The sequence below is a fragment of the Ursus americanus genome, chromosome 21, assembly GCF_024610735.1.
Source record: "Ursus americanus isolate L20-20 chromosome 21, mUrsAme1.1.p, whole genome shotgun sequence".
Classification (NCBI taxonomy): Eukaryota; Metazoa; Chordata; class Mammalia; order Carnivora; family Ursidae; genus Ursus; species Ursus americanus.
This window is the reverse complement of record NC_142147.1, coordinates 900,224-922,386: the sequence shown is the minus strand read 5'-3', so window position 1 is coordinate 922,386 and position 22,163 is coordinate 900,224. Positions and strand designations below refer to the sequence as shown.

The 22,163-nt window shown below is 61.7% G+C and overlaps 1 protein-coding gene across 7 annotated transcripts in view; it reads right to left on the bottom strand.

Annotated features, from left to right (window-relative positions):
• Positions 1-22,163, bottom strand: part of CBFA2T3 (CBFA2/RUNX1 partner transcriptional co-repressor 3) — an 84,984-nt gene that overhangs the window by 33,379 nt on the left and 29,442 nt on the right. Inside the window, exon 1 of one of the 7 annotated variants that reach the window (XM_087870371.1) lies at positions 21,853-21,908. The exons of 5 other annotated variants lie outside the window; for them this stretch is intronic. The gene's annotated coding sequence lies outside the window, so the exon portion shown is untranslated. Of the gene's footprint in view, positions 1-20,900; positions 21,243-21,852; positions 21,909-22,163 lie in introns of those variants that run through there. One more of the 7 variants, XM_045772742.2, reaches the window with a different exon arrangement.

The following is a 22,163-nucleotide window of genomic DNA, read 5'->3' as shown; positions in this document are numbered from 1 at the left end:
CGGAGGGCTCAAAGCTGCTGGAATGAAAACCTTCCATGTTCTCCAAAGGGCTGCAAACACGATCCAGATGCCGGGCCTGCTCGCCCTGTGCACAAAGGAAGCACATTCCTCGCCCAGCTGCTGGGGCTGCACAGCCAAGAGCAGCTCCCTAGGAGCTGCGGGGGAGGCACCCTGCCATCTGGCCGCCTGCTGGGGGAGTGGCAGTGGGAGGAAGGGGTGCCCTCCTTGCCCAGCACTAGTCCTAAGCTCTGGGAGTCCCCCCCCATCTCCCATGCATGCCTGCCACCAAGGGGAAGCGCCCATCTGCATACTGGCTCACCTACCTGAGTGTGACTGGGCCGTGACAATGAACATGGTGGCATGGCTGCCTGAGTGGATGGGCACATACGGAAAGATAAGTGAGTGGGAGGTGGGTGGACGGACAGGTGGATGGATGGGTTGATGGATGGATGGATGGACAGGTAAATGCCCTGGATGGACAGGAGGATGGACAGGAGGATGGATTGGCGGGTGGGTGGATGGATGGATGGATGGATGGATGGATGGACGGGCAGGCAGATGGACGGGTGGACGGACAGGTGGATGGGCGAGAGGATGGGTGGATGAGTCCATGTGTGGGTGGGGAGAGGGATGGTGCTGTGACTTCAGCATGACGGAGATGACCCCTTGCCAGCACACTCACAGACAGTGGGACAGTACACACAGACTTATGCAGTAGTGGGAAGAGCCCAGCTCTGAGGTTGGACAAGTGGAGTTTGGCTCAGGGCCTCATCCCTGGGGTGGCCTTTAAGCCTCCTCACTCTCTGAGCCTCGGCTTCCTCATCTGTGCACTGGGGGCGATGTTGTTCTGACAATTAAGCAAGTGCCTATTAAGTGAGCACTCTACCACAGCTGCTCCGCTCACACACACTCGGCTAGGGCAGGGTGGGGAGGGGGCCGGGGACCCCAGGAGGGCGCCTCGCCTGGCTGGGGGGAAAGTCAGTGAAGGCCTCCCGGGGTAAAGGACATGGACGCTGAGATCCGAACAGGAGAGCCCAGGAGTGGTTTGACCCCCAGGAGGGGCTGAGACCGCACGCCGGGCAGGGGCCCGGCACAGGCAGCCTGTGGGGTGTGACCCCAAGAAAGGTTGCAAAACACCCCTGGAATATTTTAAAGACGACCTAAAGTCTCTTCAGAAGATCTCTAAAAGGAATCAGAAGGTGCCCTTGGGGGGAAGGGGGACAAGCTTTCCTTCTTTCTGCATTCCCTTTGAGCTAGCCACCACCCCTTTAAACCGTGCCCTCGATTGGTTTTTCAACTACCTGCTACCCCCCCAGCACTGCCCGTCCCACCACGAAGGAGACGGTAACGACAAGTAACAGATAATTACAAACCGGCACGTGGGTTAGCACACGGCTAACGTTACTACAGGTTACTTAGGAAGAGGGACTGATGGAACCCGGGGAGCTCACGGGTGCACGGACGTTGGGTAGCCAGGCTGCCCTCAGAGGTGGCGGCTCACGTGGGCAGTGCCACAGACGGCCCTGGGCACACCGTGGGCTGGGGCGTCCAGGGTCAGAGAAGTGATGCTGCAGCTGGAGCCTGAGGGCTGTGGGGTTCGCACACCTGAACAAAGGCTCAGGGCACGGTGACCGAAGCCCGGCAGCTGGACGGGCAGCCGGCAAGCACGGCGCTGCGCCCGTGCCCATGTGGGGAGCGCATGCGAGGGCGGACGGAAGGTCCAGCCCGTCTGTGGAGGGTCTGCAGATCCCTGCCAAGCGGTTAGGAGTCCCTTCTGCTGGCAGTGAGGGGCCTCGGAAGGCTTAACTGATCCCCAAAGTGTTTTCATTGCTTAAAACACGTGCAAACTGGCTGCGTATCACCTTGAACCCTCCAGAGGAAAGCTGCCGAAATTGAAAATAAGAATGCTGCCCATATGAGCGCTAAATAATAGGGAGGGACTGGCGCTTTACCCGGCACGCGTCCAACTGAGAGCCTTTCTCCTTCGTGGCAGGTGCTTCTCCTGACAACCCCAGTGCACGGCAGCCGCTCTCGTCTACGCACCACCCGTGTGGACTCACCTCACCTTTCACCACTCACCAGGGCCAGAAATGCAGACCAGGTGAGGCACCCAGGACACGGCGGCCTCTCTAAGCCTCGCGTTTGCTCTGAGGGGTGCAGACACCATCCCCTGCCGACAGCACCTGACGGGCCCCAGGAGACGCCATGCAAGCAGATGCTCAAACAGGCGTGGCTGCAAGGAGGAGGCGCTGGATAGGCCGGGGCGCGGGGAGGCAGGTGGGCCAGCCGTGCTGCAGGTGGGCTGTGATGCACCCACGGACACAAGGATGACCTGCCCACAGGTGCGCCGAGCTGTGGCTGGAGCCCGCCCGCGCTGCGTTGCCTTGATACCCACTGCAGGGAGCACCTGTGGGTCCGGGACCAGGGAAGGGGCAGGCCTGTGGCTCTCTCGGCTCCACCCAGGGGCATGGGAAGGCCCACCACACTGGGGGCAGCAGTCCCAGGGCTCCAGGGGCTCCTATCCCTGACGCCACAGGTGGTGCTCTTGCCTCTGCCGTCATGGAGGTCTGGGGGCTCCTGACAGAGTTCACAAGTCCTCTGGCAGAGCACCTGGGAGGGCGGGAGGGCAGCCCACCAGGGGCCAGCCCGATGTGTCACAGCTCACAGCACCTGGGCCTCACTGCCTGCACTTCTAGACGCTCAGAGAGGTTCAGGTCTTGACCCCCAGTCACACAGCACTGGAGAAGGGCTTGAGGTCCCTGCTCCCCTCCTCAGAGATCCATGGCTGTGGTTGATTTTATGGTTTCACCCCCGTAATGCAGGAGAGACCTGTCTCAGGGTGGCCCTTGGGCATCCTGAGCTGAGAGCTCTGGGACGCTGTCTTCCCAGAGCCCTCTCCCTGGTGGACTCTGGAACATTCCGTCTTCTTGCCCCAGGAACTGTCAACATGTCCCAGAAATTCCAGGCGTATGTCTCCCAGAAGGCGCGGCCCAGACCCCTCCCACGTAGGTGGTGCCAACAGGCATCACACGTCCGGTTTTCAGGGCAAAGAGCTTTCTGCGTGTTCGCCGCGTGCGTCCGGCCAAGCTTTCCCACCTGGTCACAAGACCGCGCTACCTACGCTACTCCCAGATCCGCCTCGTGCCCGGGGTAAGCCTGTGCCAGGCGCCAGACGGGCTGCCATCGTCAGGTAGGGAAACCCTGCTCCTGCAGCCCTCCACCAGCAAGGACACGGGGACGCGGAAAGGGGTCCTGTCCCCTCCCCTCCCTGAGGAAGCCGCAGTGCACCATCCTTGTGCGGCCCTCCAGCTGTTTCCAGATATTTCCGTGGACATGGAATCCTGCCTGTGTTTACCCTCCAGGAAAAGGCAAGCACGGGCATCCACAAGTCACACTGTCCAACGCCCAGCCTTTCTCCGCTGGGGTCGTGGGTCTTTTCCAGAGACGACCTGGAGGCTGCGCTCAGGCCGCGGGGCCTCAGCCTCCTCACCTGGACGCCTGCAGGCAGAGGACAAGTCCCTCTTCCTCGGAGAGTTAACGGGATCCGAGCAAAAACAAGTGTGGTTCTGGGGTGCTGCAGCCGCCAGGCATACAGTCCGCGCCCACTTAGGACCAACCTGTAAATACGCAGCTGCCCCGACACTTGCTCCCGCGAAGGCGCTCCTGGGCGCTCTCCACGTGCACTGACTCATCTGTCCTGCCCTCGACCCCGCTATCCCCCAGCACATGCGGGACCCGCGGCGCACCCCCTTCTTCGCTGAGAGCTCCTGTGACAGTGGAAGGTTCTAGGGCTGTGCGTCATGGGCACTGCGAGCAAGGAGGCCGCGTGACGAGGAACCGAATCTGGACTTTCACTTCGTTTTCCTGAATGTGGTGCACAGTGCCCACGTTGGAGGCACAGCCCCACCTCCCACCGCCCGGCCGCCAAAACAGCAGGTGCAAACCCAGAGGGGAGCCACACCTGCCTGGCCACCTTCTGCCGGGACCGGACGGGGCCCCCTGCTCCCCAGAGCCACCTAGGGAGGCGCCACCAGGAGCCAGTGTCCCCACGACCTGGGAACAACACCTCCTTTCTCTGAATTTGAAGAAAACAGTGTCTTCTGGAAGCAAACCTTTTAAACAGATGTTTCCTCTTGGCAGGAGCCTTGGCGCCTCCCCCCCCCCCCAGGCCTCCCTCGAGGCGGGACCTGCTCTGCTCGCACACCGAGGCACAGGGGAGACCAAGTGATTTCAATTCTTTTTAGGAAGGGGGAGGAAAATATTTTTAAAAATGTGTTTTACAAGCCTGGCTTTGCCATTGTTTATGTAAACAGGTAAATTGTTTCCTGCCTCAATTAAAAACATCTGCCACATAAATGAATACCAATTAACTCATCCTGTTTTTAATTACTCTGTTAATTACACGCAGGCAGCAGAAAGGACGGCTGGGAGTAGGGGAAGCCGAGTGCGGGCCCTCCCCCAGCTTGGCAAGGATCCGGAATGTGTCTGGCTCCTGGTGGATGAGGGCGGCAGGGAGGTGGTGGCACGGCGCCAGCCGGGATTCCCTGATCCGGGGCTGGCGAGTGGGCACCTCTTCCCAGGGCCCCCCGCTCTCAGCAAGGAAGGTGCAGCTCCCCTACATGCCCTCGGTCCTCACCACCCTCCTGCCCCCCAAGCTGTCCCCCAGCCCCAGGACTCTGCCCCATCACTGGAGAGGAAGGAGGGGCTCACATCTGGGCCCCATTTTGCTGGGGGAGGGAGGCGGCCTGAGGGATGGAGGTCTGGATCTCACCCAGGAAGGCCTGGCTCAGGGGATTGGAGCTAGCCGCTGGTTAAGGACGCTTGTCTTATGCCTGCCTTGCCGAAGCCCGGAGCCCGCTCGGAGTCGCCTCGTGGGGAGCTCTGCCCGACCCCTGGCCAGCCCTTGCTACCATCCCCTCCACAGACTCCGCCAGAGGTTGCAACCCCTCAGCCAGCTCCGCCTGCTTTGCTGCTCAGCCCCGCGTGTGCAGGGGGTGCTCAGGGACACATGCCAAGGACGCATGACACTGCAGTGACACGGAGACTGGGGAGGACACAGCCCGTCCAAGGCCCTGGGGCTCGCACCCGTGGGGAGGGCTCATACCCAGGACTGCCGCGCGGCCTACGTCCCACAGCCACGCCTGGCTCTCTCTTTCCTGGGGCCCCTCAGGGTCCCCTGCTCCACCCAGAACGGCGCCCCCTCCCCCAGATGCATGTGGGTGTCGAACGTGGCCCCATCCCTCCCCCCAGATTTTCTGGTTTGTAGATGCTGGGATGGTCAGAGCTGGCTGGCTCTCAGAGCCTGTCCAGGCTGAGGGGCCCACAGGTCTCCACCCACACGCCAAGTCCAGCCAAGCAGTGGGCACCAGGGCTGCTCATGAGAAAGAGAAAGAAGCTGGCGGCTCCAGGCCAACTCAAAGGGAGGGAGGGCCGCGATCCAGTAGCCATGTCTGCCCTGGGCATCGGCGTGGCTGGAGGGGCCAGCTCTCCGCGTATTGGCACAGGAGGCTCCAGTCCACGCCTCACTCCGCAGGTGGGAAACCTGATGCTCATCGTGGTCTAGAACATTCTGCCTATCCTATTACCTGTGGGTGCCTGCTCAGGGGGCTGCCTGCACTGGGGGCCCTTCTCTGGGGGTGGGTCAGCAATATACAAATGGACAGGCCATCCCCAGGGGCAAATGCCTTCTAAAGCTGGGTCGCAGCTTGCAGCCCTGAGACGCTGGTGACAAGCCGCTTCCGGGAATCCTGTCCCACCCTTGGAGGGAGGACAGGGACACAGCCAATGCTGAGTGTAATCCCTCCGACAGCCTGTGAGGTGGTTCTGTTGTTTAATAACCATAAGGGAAACTTACAACGTATTACCCTTCCAGGGGCACAGAGAGGTTAAGGAACTGCTCGAAGCACACAGCTAAGAAGGACAGAGCTGGGGTTATGACCCAGACAGAGCAGCTCCACACGGGCCCCAACCTCGTTCCTCCAAATATCCCAGGTCTCCCCAGTTTGGCAAATAGGGTGGGGACACCTACAGGAGCCTCACAGCATGCCCCGGACACGCTGCAGCTGGGGAGGGGGTGGGTACAATCTTGGGGTTTGAAGTCCAGCATGTGTCTGCCTCCTAGCCACGGGCTGTGCGCTTGTCCCTTTGCTGGGCATGGCCTCAGCATTTCCCTGAGAAATGGAGGGCTCTCGCCTCCCTTCGCAGCGAGGGCCTGAGGACGCTGGGCTGTCTTACAGGTCTCTCTGCCTTTCGCTTCCTGCTTGCCTCCCCTTCCAGGCAGGCCACCAGGCCGACCTCCTGTGTGCTATCTGGTGCTTTCCTGAGCCACTGGGGGCCAAGACCCCATTTCTTAGGACCCGCCCTTCATGCTGCCCATGGGACTTGCACCCTCAGACCTCAGCCCAGGGTGAAGGTCTCCTTTAGACCCTCTGCAACATACGTTTCCTTCCCACACCCACCAGCCATCGTAAGGACCCGGGCCATTGCTCTGGGGCCTCCTAACCAAGGTGAGCGATAAAATGCATGGAGTAGCAGTGAAGTCGTTTGGGGGCGGGGGGCTCCCTACAGCACATGGGGTGGCCGCTGTGTCCTGACGAGGGGAGTCCTGCTTTCGAGCACGGACGCCGGCCCACTCGCACAGAGCCTGAGCCCGTCTCGATGCCCAGCGGCTCTCTGAGGGGCAGCCAGGAAGCAGAGTCCACCCCAAGGCCTGTCCCTCCCTGGCAGCACTGCTAGCTGTGGCTGGCCCAGACGTGGGGGCCTCACCCCACCGTGGGGAGGAGCCCAGACACCCACTGATCGCAGTTGGCTGTGGAGACAACCACCGGGAGAAGACCCCCTCCCTGGGCACAGGTGCAGGGTCAAGGGCAGGGACTCCATGCGCACTCCCAAGAGAGCCTCGCCCCAGGGTTTAACCCCAGAGACTTTAGGGCAAGACTTACCCTCTCTGTCAGAACGAATTCGGGGAGGCTGACCTTGCCTGAAACCTGAAAGAGGGGCTGCTCCGAGGCGCAGAATCGCACTGTCCACATCCCACGGCTAAGACGGGCAGCGGGGCGACTGTTATAACAGAGGGACGGTCCCGGGGGACCAAGAAGCCACCGGTCAGTGGGCACTCACTGGGGTCAAGCCCAGGGTTCGGTGCCACACCCTCACCAGCCCCAAGCGGGGCCGCTTCCGAGGGGCACAAAGAGGGCAGGAGCCTGGGTGCTGGCGTTCACACTCCCTTGACCCCGGGACAACGGGGACGAGGGCACTGCGGGCAGAGGGTCTCTCTGCAGCGCTGCCCCGGCCCCTCCCCCAGCCCTGGGAAGGCGCCAGGCGGGCAGATGGGCCTGGTGCTGGTACAGCCGCGCTAGCAGCTGTGCTGGGGGAGGCGAGAGAGGAGAGCCGGCCCGCTGCCTCCCTCCTGAGCGGGAACCTTCTGCATGTTTTGACTCATTCCACCAAATGGTCTCACAGAACCTTGAGGGGATCTGGGGTAGGTTCCTGCCTAGTCAAAACAGCCCCCGGGGGATTTTCTGCAGGGGCGGCTTCTGAGGCTGGTGGAGGACGTCTCCCTTTGGGCAGCAGGGAAATCCCAGGCTCAGAGAGGTAGGGACATGCCCAAGGCCCAGCCACGGGCCCAGGGCTTCCCCTCCGGCCCGATGGGGTGGGCCGGGCCCGCGGAACACCCCTATGGCAGGTGTGGGGTCTGGCACACATCCGTCTGGCGGCTCCAGAGCTGCCCCGGGTTCCTGGGGCCGAGGCGCCCGTCTCCTGTGAGCCCTCGGGCTGGGCCCCGCATCACACGCTTTGGGCACAGTGACAATTTCCGTGACGACTTATTTTAAAGAGAGGGGGAGAAGGGCCGTGGGTAGAAAGACAAGGGTCTCAGCCTCCAGAAGCCCCCGTGCCCCACCCTCACCAGCAGGCCTGCTCCTCGGGTGGGGAGGCTGGACTCCCTCTCCCCCGGTGTGAAATGGGAAAGACCGTACCACGCTGGCAGGCACACCGAGCCCCGTATCTGACCAGCGCTGCAGTGAGTCCGAGGCCCGGCCGGCTGGCACAGCATCCTCCGGGCTCAGGGTTATTCACGCAAGTTCCTCTTCCGACACGGAGCTGGACAGACCTCTCCCTCCGAGGGCCACGCGGGCCACCTGCTCTCTGAACACTGGTCTACCACCCATGGCCCTGCCGGTTTCAGAGACAAGCAACCCCCCCCAACCCCTGCGTCCTCCCACCATGTGGCGGGCACCGAGCCAAGCCCTGGGAAACATTCGGACGCAGAGGTTTGCCGTGCGTCCTAACAAGACCAGTGGCCTGCGGTCAGAGCTTTATTTAGGAAGGACTGGTGGGACTGGTCCTGGGGGCTGTGGTTTCTCCCTGTGGCTGCCCCACAGAGGGGTTTTGCTAACGCCGAAGGGTCCCCGTTGGGCCCACAAGCCACGCGTGTGCCAGGAGGTCCGTGGGCCTGGGAAGGTGCAGCTCTGTGCAGGGTCTTCCTCAGATCCCTTCCACACTGCAGTGTGGTCATGAGGGGGGGACTCAGGCAGACCCCCACAGGGCCACAGGACCTCCTGTGGGCGCTCCCACGCAAAGCCGGGCTCACGGGAAACATGCTTGTTTTCACACCTTAGTATTAATGCCGCCTCTGACTGGCCACTCCATGCCCGCAGGACAGCTCCCACGCCAGGCTTCTGTCCTGCACCGGCCCCCTCCCACGCACAGCTCCACCCACGAGTCCCCCTGGCTGGTCCTCACATGTGCTGGGCATGCTCCTGCCTCAGGGCCTTTGTGCTGGCTGACCCCTATGTCAGTCCCCATGCTGGCCTCCGCCGAGTGTCCCTCTACCAGAGAAGCCTGACACGGCCCGGGCAGGAACCTCCACCTGGCCTGAGGCCCTCCCTGCAGCCCTCGGAGGAGAAAACATCCCTTGTCTCCTTCACTTATTGTCTGTCTCCCTCCTCTCCCTCCGGAGAGTAGCAGCCCCATGCAGGGAGCAGTCTGTCTGCTTGACTCTGGACCAGTGCCCAGCACACAGTAGGCGCTCAATCATGACTTGTCAAAAGAATGAGCAAGTACCACCTGACCCTGACGTTCTGATGATGCGTCCCAGCCCCGTGCCATGTGGCTCCATGCTGTCCCAGAGCAGTGACGCCTGCCGGGATGAGTTTCCTGGGTGTGCGTGAGTGGGGGGTCCCCTGGAGCTCACATGCAAACCCCATCCCGGGAGGTCAGGGCAGGAGGGAGGGACTGGGTTTCTGCGGCACAAGAGAGCTCCCTGTCTTCCGATTTGGAGAAATGGGGAGGGATTAACTGCATCCCGGCCAGGACCTGGGTGTTCGAACTCCGCCCTGCGTCGAGGCTGGCTGGGGGAGCAGAGGGTCCACCGGTCCTTCTGCCGGGACCTCCCTGAAAAACGGCATAGGAGGGAATTTGGCTGATGACACATGCCCCCAGCTGACCCCAGGCTGCCTCCCTCCGTGGCCTCCAAGCACACGAGGCTGGAAAGCAGAGACTTGGGGTTGGGGAAATGGTGGAGTCGGGTACGGTGGCCACAGCAGGTGGGCGGACTGGCCACCCTGTTCAAACAGCTCTTCCTATAAATTCGTCCCTCAGAACCCAGGGGAGGGGTTAACCCTACGTGGCCACGTGGCCCAGCCATCCCTTTCCTCAGTGTGCATCCACGGGAACTGAAACACACGCCCACGAATGTACACGGCACAGGACCTGCCACAGCGAGGTAGAAACCACCCGGGGCCCATGCGCAAATGGCGGGTGCATGGATGTGTCTACCGGCGGTCAGCATTGTTCGTTCCGAGGAGTGACGTGTGACAGAGGTGACTGCATGTGCCAACCCCAAGCACAGTGGGCAAGGGACAGCAGCCGGCCACAGAGGCCACAGGGCACACAATCCAGTCCACTGAGATGGGAGCAGATTTGTGGTCCTCGGGACTGGACGGAGGGGGTGGCAGCGAATCCTAGTGGGGACAGGGTCTCTTTGGGGGCACGACACAGTTGGGAGCTGGATGGTGGTGATGGTTGCATGACAGTGTGAACGCGCTAAGTGCCACAGAGGTGTGGCAGGGCAGCTCTTCCAAACGTTAAATATAGCACGAGCGTTAGACCCAGAAATGCCACGTGTAGCTATCAGACTAGAGGAGTGAAAGCAGGTCTCCAAGAGATGTCTGTGCCCCACGTTCACATCAGCATTGCTCTCAACAGCCAAAGGACAGAAGCAGCTCAAGGATCCATCGGCAGAGGAATGGTAAACAGATGTGGAATGTTACTCGGCCGTCACAAGGAAGGCTCTTTGGACACCTGCTACGGCCTGGGTGGACCTACAGGGCATGCTGCTGAGTGAGGTCAGCCCGTCTCAGACAGACCAACACTGTAAGATGCCACTTACACAAGGTCCCCAGGAGAGTCAGATCCATAGAGACAGAAACGGATGGGGGGGACAGCAGGGCTGAGGACAGACGGAGCTCCAGTGAGGGGAGATGAGAAAGTTCTGGAAGTGGATGGCGTGGTGGTTGTAGGACAATGACAATGTGCTCACGTCCCTGACCTGACCCTGAGAAATGGTGAAGGTGATCAATTTTATGCCCTGTGTATTCTACCACAGTTAAAAAAAAAACAAAACCTAGTGGGGAGACTGAGGCCAGGCAGGATGTGACTTCTCCACTTCCTCCTTCCAGCAGCCTGTCTTTACGCTGCTAATAGCATAGGGTCAGGAGCGCAAGCTGAGCCTGAGAGTCATGGGTGTGTGACAGGGGCCAGGTGGACCTTCCTTCCTCGGTGGCCATGGCCTGACCAGCCAGCAGTTCAAATGTGGAAGGACCACAGCCTCCCTCTTCCCAGGCTCTGTGCCCTTGTTGACCCCAACTCTGGCCCTCCCCTGGGCCTGCTGGTATTGGGAACGAGGATGGTAGAGGCCAGGCCTGGGTAGGTGGGTGACATGGGGGCCTCTACCTCCATGTTCCCTACACCCCATACATGTAGGCATGCCCCAGGGGTCTAATTGGGCTGAAGGCCTTTGTGACGTGAGGCTTACCAGACAGGGAAGGGGTCCAGGTAGCATCTTCAGGGGTCTCAGCCTCTTTGAGAATCAGATACAAAGCCCTCCACGCACGTTAGAGTGCAGGTCAAGTCCAGTACCCAGCCATCCCCTGACCTGTGTCCTCAACCTCAAAGCCCCTGACACGGTACAAACTATGACCTTGACTTGGAAAGAGAAATTGTGCCTACACCAGCTGACAGGACCAGGTGCTGTGCTGGGTCCCTTGACCAGGTATTTAACTACCAGGATTGAAGAAATGCAGAAAAGGAGATTTCACATGGATAGAGAGGAGCCTGAAGGACCAGGCCACACAATACATTGAGTGAGAACTAGTGTGTGGGCAGTGTGGTGACAGGCGTCCTGGGACAGTCCATACAGATATGCTGACAGTTGTCCTGGGACAGTCCATGTAGACAGTAGTGACAAGCGTCCTGGGATATCCATGTAGATGGTAGTGACAGGTGTCCTGGGACAGTCCATATGGATATGCTGACAGGTGTCCTGGGACAGTCCATTAGATGTGTAGTGACAGGTGTCTGAGACAGTCCACGTAGATGGTAGTGACAGGTGTCCTGGGACAGTCCATACAGATGTGTACTGACAGACAGCCTGGGACAGTCCATTAGATGTGTAGTGACAGGTGTCTGAGACAGTCCACGTAGATGGTAGTGACAGGTGTCCTGGGACAGTCCATACAGATGTGTACTGACAGACAGCCTGGGACAGTCCATTAGATGTGTAGTGACAGGTGTCTGAGACAGCCCACGTAGATGGTAGTGACAGGTGTCCTGGGACAGTCCATACAGATGTGTACTGACAGACAGCCTGGGACAGTCCATTAGATGTGTAGTGACAGGTGTCTGAGACAGTCCACGTAGATGGTAGTGACAGGTGTCCTGGGACAGTCCATACAGATGTGTACTGACAGACAGCCTGGGACAGTCCATTAGATGTGTAGTGACAGGTGTCTGAGACAGTCCACGTAGATGGTAGTGACAGGTGTCCTGGGACAGTCCATACAGATGTGTACTGACAGACAGCCTGGGACAGTCCATTAGATGTGTAGTGACAGGTGTCCTGGGACAGTCCATATGGATATGCTGACAGGTGTCCCGGGACAGTCCATTAGATGTATAGTGACAGGTGTCTGAGACAGTCCACGTAGATGGTAGTGACAGGTGTCCTGAGACAGTCCATACAGATGTGTACTGACAGACAGCCTGGGACAGTCCATCAGATGTGTAGTGACAGGTGTCTGAGACAGTCCACGTAGATGGTAGTGACAGGTGTCCTGGGACAGTCCATACAGATGTGTACTGACAGACAGCCTGGGACAGTCCATTAGATGTGTAGTGACAGGTGTCCTGGGACAGTCCATATGGATATGCTGACAGGTGTCCTGGGACAGTCCATTAGATGTATAGTGACAGGTGTCTGAGACAGTCCACGTAGATGGTAGTGACAGGTGTCCTGAGACAGTCCATACAGATGTGTACTGACAGACAGCCTGGGACAGTCCATTAGATGTGTAGTGACAGGTGTCCTGGGACAGTCCATATGGATATGCTGACAGGTGTCCTGGGACAGTCCATTAGATGTATAGTGACAGGTGTCTGAGACAGTCCACGTAGATGGTAGTGACAGGTGTCCTGAGACAGTCCATACAGATGTGTACTGACAGACAGCCTGGGACAGTCCATTAGATATGTAGTGACAGGTGTCCTGGGACAGTCCATTAGATGTGTAGTGACAGGTGTCCTGGGACAGTCCATCAGATGTGTAGAGACAGGTGTCTGAGACAGTCCACATAGATGGTAGTGACAGGTGTCCTGGGACAGTCCATACAGATGTGTACTGACAGACATTCTGGGACAGTCCATTAGATGTGTAGTGACAGACGTCTGGGGACAGTCCATGTAGATAGTAATGAAGGCGTCCTGGGACAGTCCATGTAGGTGGTGATGACAGGCGTCCTGGGACAGTCCATGTAGGTGGTGGTGACAGGCGTCCTGGGACAGTCCATGTAGGTGGTGGTGACAGGTGTCCTGGGACAGTCCATTAGATGTGTAGTGACTGGCGTCCTGGGACAGTCCACGTAGATGGTAGTGACAGGTGTCCTGGGACAGTCCATGTAGATGGTAGTGACAGGCGTCCTGGGACAGTCCATTAGATGTGTAGTGACAGGCGTCCTGGGACAGTCCATTAGATGGTAGTGACAGGCGTCCTGGGACAGTCCATGTAGGTGGTAGTGACAGGCGTCCTGGGACAGTCCATGTAGATGGTAGTGACAGGCGTCCTGGGACAGTCCACGTAGATGTGTAGTGACAGGCATCCTAGGACAGTCCATTAGATGTATAGTGACAGGAGTCCTGGGACAGTCCATGTAGATGTGTGGTGACAGGTGTCCCGGGGATAAAGTCCCATCTCTGAGTCCTCCACTAGACCTCTCAGTGGACACTGACTTTGGTCTCTGGTTTGTGGGGCCCTGGCTGGGGCTGGCCTATTCAGATTTGTGAGTCGGTCCCCACCTGAGTCTGGGGACATTTTATACACAGTTCCCAGGCGCTGCAGTGCAGTTGGGCCGGAAAGGCCAGCTGGGGGCCGGACGCTGCCACACATGGCTGTGGCAGTCACTCCTTCTAGACACATAGGCCAGCCCTTGGGCTCCCCATGAGTGCCCCAGGGCAGCCGCCTTCTGGATAGCCAGGTCAGAGGTCACACTTCCTTCCGGCCTCGTTTTCACACCTGCACACACACATTACACACTCTCATTCACACACTCATACACACAAGGACTCCTTAGGGGGACAATTCAGTCACGGTCCATGGAGTGAGCTACTCCCCTTCTGGCTGGTCACCCCCCAATCTCGACAGGGCCCTCCCCCCGTTCCTCATCAGGCAAAGAGGGAAGTGTAGGTGGTTAAGTGGGCCTTTTTCGAAAAGAAGCACCCTGGGCTGCCATGTTCCGACGGACAGTCTGACTGCGGGACAGAAGGGCTCTCTGGTCTGACGCTGGGAGCTCCAGGTAAGACCCGCAGGGCAAGGGGTAGCGGCTGCAGCTTCTCCTGGACACATACACTGTCTGGACACTGACCAGGACTCAGGGTCGCTCTGGATGCCTCCCTTAGCAGTCCGACCCCGACTATCCCCCCCAAGCCCTGCGTCTGGACATTGCCTCCCTCTGTCTCCCCATGTTCTGCCCTGGATGGCCTTCTCAAAATGCAAATCTGACCAGCCCCCGCCCGATGCAGCCAGGCTCAGGGGGCTTCCTTGGGCCTCTGTGACTCCCGGGACAAAAAAAGTCCCCTCTGTGTCCACTGTGCCCCAGGGTCCTGCCATCTGGCTCCACCACCTAGCCTCCCCCTGCCTGGAGCCTCTCCTCCCACGTCTGGTGCCTGCCACTTCCGTGGGGCTGTCGGCAACATCACGCTGCACAGTGCCGGCGGTCCTCATCTGTTGGCCATCTGGGAATTCCCTGTGCCCTCTGCCCTGCTCCGTCCGACACAGCAGCCATGAGCCGGCCAACGTGGCTGGTCAGAAATGAAGTGCGCAGCATGTAAAACGCACACAGAATTTCAAAGTCTTTTTAAGAGAAGCTCAATAATTTAAAAAACCAATTGCAGAGTGGAAAGACAACATTTTGGGTACATTCGCTTCAATGAGACCCATGACTGAAATTGCGCCAGTTTCCCGCTCAACGGCCACAATCTAAATTGCTGTGCACGGCCCCCTCCCGTCGTGGCCGTGTCTGCTTTGCTCGTGGGTGCTGGGAGCAGCTCGGAACCCACCGAGGCTGCCCTGAGCCAATGCTTCCTGAGAGGAGCTGCCCTTCACAACACCGGCCTCCGGGGCCCAGACGCGCGGGAATTTGACCCTCTAGCTCGGATCACACGGAATAAGCAGATGAAACGCCAGACTTCCGTGAGGCACCCAGAGAGGCCACATCTTGGTGACCACGACTCTCCGCGCCCCATCAGACCACAGGCGGGTGGAGAGGGTCTCAGCCCAGACCCCCACCCCCACCCCGAGCCGCCACAAGAGGGCGCGCTTCCCGTGTAAACGGCGGGAGCAAGCAGCCTCTGCAGGGCGTCCCACCAGCTCCGAGGTGAGGTGCGTGACAGACAGGACAGGAGGCTCAGAGGGGTGTGACCGGCGGGGGGGGGGGTCACACCAGATGGCCACCCCACAGCTGGCGGCGTCCACCCTGCTCCCTGCCTGCACACCAGAGCCTGGCAGGACCAGCACAGCAGCCCCTGTGGAATGACTGGCACGGCCCAGCCCCGGATGCTCAGAAGGACACGGTCTCTAAGACGGCAGGAGGGCCACCCCGCCAGACCCGTGGCTATGCCCGCCGTGGACGTCCACTCTATCAGCAGCACACATGCCTCCTCTTCCTTCCACCCAGGACACAGCCAAACTCAGGTGCAGAAAGGTGCCCTCTGCCCAGGGCTGGCAGGACGTGCTGTGACCTCTCAGGAGCAGGGGATGCTGGCAGGGAAGGGTCCAGGCTGGGCCGCTGAGGCTGTGCAGGGCTGCAGGGGGGGCAGCCAGAGGAAGAAGGGGGACGTGGGATCCCAAGGCCTGGGGAGAGAGTCCCCACCCCCAGCTGTTGGGGGGCCCTGGAGGGGCAGAGACATGGGGGCTCCAGAGTCAGGTGACCTGGGTTCCCAAGTTGGAATCCCACCTCTGCCACCAAGTAGCCACCGAACATGATGATGTCAGCTTCAGTGTCCCCTCCATGAAGTGGAAGGGGAGCAGGGCTTGTGTCCCCATATGTGGGGAAGAGGGTCAGCAGTGTGGGGCCTGCGCTGTGCTGCAGCACACAGATGCAGGGAGGGTAAGCACCCACACAGGGCTGTCTGGGAAGGAGACAAACGAGGGTTCACCCTCCACACAGCCACCTGGTCCTCACACTCATCAGCGAACACCAGGATGGCAATGGGTACCCCCCAGGGCGGGAACGTGACAGCCACGTCCACAGGCCAGTGTTCAGCAAGGTCGGACCCCCTACCAAACACACCTCAGCACAGTCTGAGGAGGAAGGAGTCCATGGGACTGCATTTTGCACTTGAAACTGGAGACACAGAGAGGCTGAGGGATTTGCTGATGTCTCTCTCACAGCCACTAGGAGGGGAGCTGGGATTCCAGTCCAAGCAGCGGAACTCAGAGAAGCCAGCGTGCTGCCCGTCCCTCCCCCACTGCCTCACCCTGGCTTTCCTGGGTGCTCCCAGGTCAGGACCAGCCTCGTATTCAGGGCCATGGAGCTCACAAAGCACCCTCCCCACCAGCCCCGGTCTCCTGCCCTGGCCCCACCAAAGACCTTCGCGCCTGTGCCTGGAATCCTCCCCAAACCTCCTCCTGCCACATCCGCCAGGCTCCCAGCCTCGAAGGCACCCCTGGCTCCCGGTGGTGCATAGCCACGCTGTGCACACGCTGCGAGCGGGACCGGGGCGGCCGCTGGGAGCGTGTGGGTGAACAGCAGAGCAGGAAGAGACATCTTCCTTATTACGGCCAAACGCATCTTTGTGTTCCTAACCAGCGACATCTGGCTCACCGTGAGGCCCCAGGAATTACAAAAAGCAGAAGTCTTCGCTTCTGTTTTCGTGCTGCAAACAATACGGTGGGAAGCGTCTTCGCGCACGTCTGAGGCTCCAGTCCTGCCGCCTGCCCCACGCCCCAGGTCGAGCTGCGCTCAGAAGTGGGAACCGGGAACCAATTATTTATCACTGTTACCTCATGAGTTTCCACCCCGCATGCCAGGCCCTGGCTTGGGTCCTTCCACTGATGCTATAAGGGCGGTTTCCCTCCAGAAATGTTTCCAGACACCAAACCCCTTGCACTCGTTTGTGCTCTTGGCTAAAGGCAGTCCTCCAAAGCACTCGGGGGTCGGGCCACCTCCTGCAGCCCCTGCCTTCCACACGGCCTTATCAAAGCCCGTGAAGGGTGTCCCAGCCTCGGGGAACCTTGGACATAGAACCAGACCTGCTTGTTCGCCCAGAGATCCGGGGTCATGACCTCAGGAAAAGATTTGGAGATGTGGTTCGCCATCTCAAACAGTCCTCTCGGGGAGACCGAGAGCTGCCAGGATGAAGGACAACTCAGCTGGCAACTGGCTCCTTGAAACCCACATCACGGCGCCCGCCTAGTCTGGCTGGGACTCCAGAGACCCGGTCTCCCCACACTGTGACATGGTCCAGAGAAGGAGCCTCGCCCAACCCCTCTGAACGGCCCCCAGTGAGCTCTGGCCCCTAAGACTGCACCCCAGACGGACATCAACCAATCCCGAGTTTCCAGGCTGCCCCTGCCCCTCCGGAGACAGTGGCCCCACTCCGTCCCTCTGGACAGCGGCCCCGTGTGCAGACAGTGAAGGGACAGACACACACACACAACTCTGGAAAGTTCCAGGGGCTGGTCGCCCCTCGGTCCCAGGAGCAGCACAGCGCGGCACCTGCCTGCCTGCTTCTGGTGAACCCCTGGTCCTCGGTGTCCCCGCCTGGGCAGTGGGACAGCAAGAGCACCCACCGGCAGGCTTGTTGTGAGTTTACACGACAGGAAGCACAGCCCGGCCCAGCCTGCAGGCCCTAAGTGGGAGCTCCGGCTGTTCCTGCTTGCTTACTGTCCTGCCCCTGCCCCGCACGACACAGGGGTCCCCCCATGACCTGCCAGTGCCTGAGCAGTAGATGACGGACACGTTACGGGGCCGGTTCTTTCCGGTTAAGTGGAATCAAGGCAAGACCACACTCCTGCACGTACAAGTCACAGGGTCCAGGACGCCCCTCCCCCACCCCAGCCCCAGGCCTGGGAGGTGGCCCTAGCCAAACCTCACTGTGTTTGCAAACCCTCCTCTACTAGCAGACACACAATGTCCAGGGGCTTCTAAAGGATCTCAGGTGACAATGTCCCCTCCCAGCTCCTGTCCTCCCCCAAGGTCCCAGGGTGGGGGAGGGGGCTGCCCCTGGGCTTCTGTGACCCAGACAGAGTAGAGGTGTTCCTCCTCCCCATCCCTGAGCCCGGGGAAACTCTGCCTCCAGGGGCGCCACACTGATGACCGTCACTGCCGTGTCCCATGTGCCTGTCCAGGGGAGGGTCTAACACGTGGGACATGTCCCACCCAGCAGTCAGCTCCCACTCCCGTCAGGTATGGGAGCAACGTTGGCAGTCAGGCCGGGGCGAGCGCCAGGGGCACAGGGAGGCCCGCGTACGGTGGGGGGAGCCCAAAGCCGGGGAGACGCTGTCGGCTGGAGACTCCATGCGGGGAAGGAGCAGGGGTCAATAGGCAGACGTGGCTCCCCTCGTGGGCCTGACAGGCCTGCACCTCTCTGGGCGTCAGGGAGATGAAGTTCCACACCCTTGCTGGTTGTCACACGGACTCCGTGAGTGTGAGCGTGACAGCTGTGCAGGGCGCCCTGGGGCTGCCGCCAGCGAGGACCAGGTACCCTCGCAGGTGAGAGCCGCGCGGCGGGTGGGACAGAGCTGCCCCACAGAAATGCCAGTCCCCTCCTCGGAAGCGGCACTAAGTAAGCACCTACTGCATGCCAGCTCTCTGCCATGTGTCGGAGACACGGGCCACGGAGCCTCTTCCATGTTTGGGATTCCGAACACACGTGTGTGTGCACACAGACATACAATGACTCAGAGAAAGAACTGGGATCCACAGAATTCAGCAACCACGCTGCACACCCTGGCGCCGTGGGAGGCTGGGGATGAATCAGCCCCAAACTCAACCCACTGACGGGGCAGCAGGGTGGGGAAAGCCAGCCGGCGGCCCCATGACAGTTCCAGAAGGTGGCAGGGAAAGGCCTCGAGCAGACCCCGCCCGGGGCTGGAGCAGCCGGCCTCCCGTGCTGGCAGCCCTGCTGGCTTGGATCTTGCGGATTAGTGGCCCAGCCTGCCGGCGTCTCCAGATCCTTGCGTAGGAAGGAAAATTAATTTCTTCCAGTCATGCAGAAACGAAAATATGTGGGGCCAAATCAGAGAGATTTCCTGGAGGTGGTAACTCAATTACGCGGATAACCGGTGACAGAGGAGGAGCTCCAGGGCCCAAAGGGGGTTGGGGGAAGAGCCCCCGGCAGCCTGGGAGGGTCCCGCAGGGAGATGTCCAGCCGAAATCCCCCAGCTTACCAGCCCTGGCTGGCCTTGTGAGCAGCCAGGAGCACCCACAGGCCTGTTCCTTCTCCCCAGTCACCCGGAGATCACGGCACCTCCAGAGAAACCCGGATTTCACCAGAAAATTGGTCCTAAACTGATCTCCTCCCGCCCTGCGTCTGTCTAGCTCTCCGGGAGCAAGGAGCGCCACATCTGTTCCTACCGCTCAAGCATTTCTGCTTCCCTTTCCCCTTCCAGTGTCGCAAGTGGTGGGGCAGCCCAGCCCCGGCCAGCATGGCTCTCTGGACATGGGCTTCTTGGCTGCACGGGGCAGAGCCCTCTGCCTCCCCGGCCGCACGGAGTCTCCTGGCTTCCCCCATCCAGAGGACAGAAGGGGGGTGGGGCAAATGTGTGTCACAGCGCCCGCTCTCTGCAAACGGGGCCAGGAACTGTGGGCAGGGCCCTCCTGCCCCTGCCCTTGCTGGGACCCAGCTCTGGTCCTCTCAGCCCAGCCCACAGCTCCCCTCCGGGCTCCAACCCCAAGAAGTTTCTCAAACCTCGCAACAACTTGCAAGAGCAAAGCTAGGGCACGGAGTAGCTGCCCTGCTGTCCCCGGCCAGCTCTGAGGGGCCAGGAGAGCAAACGCATGCGTGTGGCACATAAGGCGGCAGCATCCTGGCCACGGGGCCAGAGACCAGGGCCTGACGGTTTTCCAGACCACCTCACACGGGGTATAGGGTCTTGTCTCTTCTCAAAGGAAATGTTTTTCTCCCTAGTCTCTGGAACAGGCCTACAGTCAGTCAGCCAAGGTCCAAATGTGGGGAATGCACTTATTTTTCTGGGGGAGGTGTGTCCACACTTACAGGGGTCTGCCCACTCCTCTGTGGCTGCTGGGCCCGCACACACACACAGCTCCCAGGGGCCGGAAGGAGGGACAGCCTGGGGCTGTGTGTTCAGAGCCCAGCAGAGCAGAGTGTGGCTTGCCACCAGCCCTACTGCCTTCTGCTCCGTGTAAGCCCGTCTAGGGCTGAATTTCCAGCCATCTGTCCCTCCACGTCGGCTCACACCTCCCTCGGAGCCGTTCCCACAGCCTGGCTCCAGGCCTGCCCAGCACGCAAACGGACGGTTCCCAACGGGTGTGAGCATAATCACTGCCACGGGGCTGCGCTCCAGGCACCGCGGGCTGTTGGGACCCCAGGGAGGGTCGTTGAAGCCCCTATCCCCACACACAGGGAGTGGAGCAGCACCCATCCCCAGTCTCTGGGCAGACTTCACCCCAAACCACTTAACCGTGCTGACCTGCGACATACCACCCCTTGCGGGGGGGGGGGCGGGCCAGGGACTAAAACAAGCCAGGAGGCAGAGAGGGAGCTCTGTCTCCCCCCACCCCCACCCCGTCTCTCCTGGGGCCGCTCTCTGCGCCCCCTCCCCATCCCCTGTCACCTGGACCAGGGTCTTTTGTCAGGAAGCCCAGGCGCCAGATGGGGAGCCTCCTGGACACCCCACCTTCCGCACGCAGTTCCCACGTTAGGTTTGACCACACCCCCGGCAGGTCAAGCTTCGCTCACGGGGGTGGGGTGGAGGGACCAAAGTGGGTGGGCACTGACCGGGCTGGCCCCACCCCGCTGTGGGCTCCAACTTTCCAAAGTGGGGAGGGGGCGCCCGGGGGCGGCCCGCACGCTCGGCGAGGCTGCAAGAAGACCCCCCAGACGGCAGCCGCGGGCGGAGTCGGGGTGACAGCCGCGGCGGCGCGTGGGACGCACGGGGCACTTACGGTCCGGAGGTCCGGCGGATTCGAGGCGACCGCACTCTCGCGCCCCGGCTCTTCAAGCGGCTTCTCCTTCGAACTCGGTCCCCGCCTCCGTAACTTGGGGCAATCCGCGCGGCTCTCTTACCGCGCCGCGCCTGGGCTCAGGCGCGCGGCGGGGCCCGGGCGCGCGGGGCGGCCGCCTGGGCCATGTCCCGGCTCGGCTCCCGCCGGTCGCTCCGCCCGCCCGGCCGCCCGCGCGGGAACAAAGCGCGCACGCCGCCCCGGGCGGTCTCCGGCCTCCGTGGCCGCGCCGGTCCAGCCGCCGCGCCTTTGACTCGCGGGCGCCGGGCTCCGGCTGCCGCGCGCTCGCCCGAGCGTCTCACGGGGCCCCGCGGCCCCCGCCCCGCGCGCTCCGCCCCCGCCTCCTGCCCCCCCCCGCCGCAGCCGCCGCTGCGCCACCTGCCTCCCGCCCGGCGCCCATCGCGCTCGGCTCCGCCCCGGGGCGCCGGCGGCGGGCGAGGGGCCCGGGCTCGGTGCGGGGTCGGCGCGGGCGAGGGGCTCCGCCCGCCGCTGCCCAAGGCCGACAGCCGCCCCCGCCGGTGGGGGGACCGCGGAGCCCGGGGCGCGCCCTGCGAACTCGGTCGGCGGCACCGGTGCGGGTGTGAGTGGGATGTGTATGCGGGAGCGCGGGGTGCGGTGTGGCCGGGCGCGGTGCCGTGGTGCGGGGCGGAACGAGGGGGTGCCGTGGGGGGGGGGCGGATGTGCGCTTCTCTGTAGGGGAAGAGGTAGTGCCCGCTGAGCGTGCGGGAGCGCAGGGTGCCTTAGGGGTAGCAGTGTGGGTGTCGTGCAGGGAGCGCGAGTGCTGTGAGTGGCGCGCCCCTCGTCTGCGCCCGCGCCCACCCTCGCCGGCTCCGCAGGCCGCGCCCCGGGCGGGCGGGTGGGGCCTGGAGCTGAGCGCGCCGCCGCGCACACCCACCTCGCAGCAGTCGGCGACCGCCGGCCTCGCAGTTTTAGGAGACGCGAGTCTGGCGTTAGGGCGGGAGGCGAGCAGCAGGCGCCCCTCCTCCGGGCGCCCCCCCCCCGCCCGCCCCGCGCCGCCCGCCCCGCGCCGCCCGCCCCGCGCCGCCCGCCAGCCGCGCGGGGCGGGAAGGGGCCCGGGGCCGCCTCTGCTCTCGACCGGCAGGGGGCGCCCTTCCCCCGCCGCGCGCTCCCTCCCCGCATTAACACAGGCAAAAAGGCAGGGGGCGCAGGGTCTCCAGCTCCCTGGTCCCTGGGCCTGGGGGTATT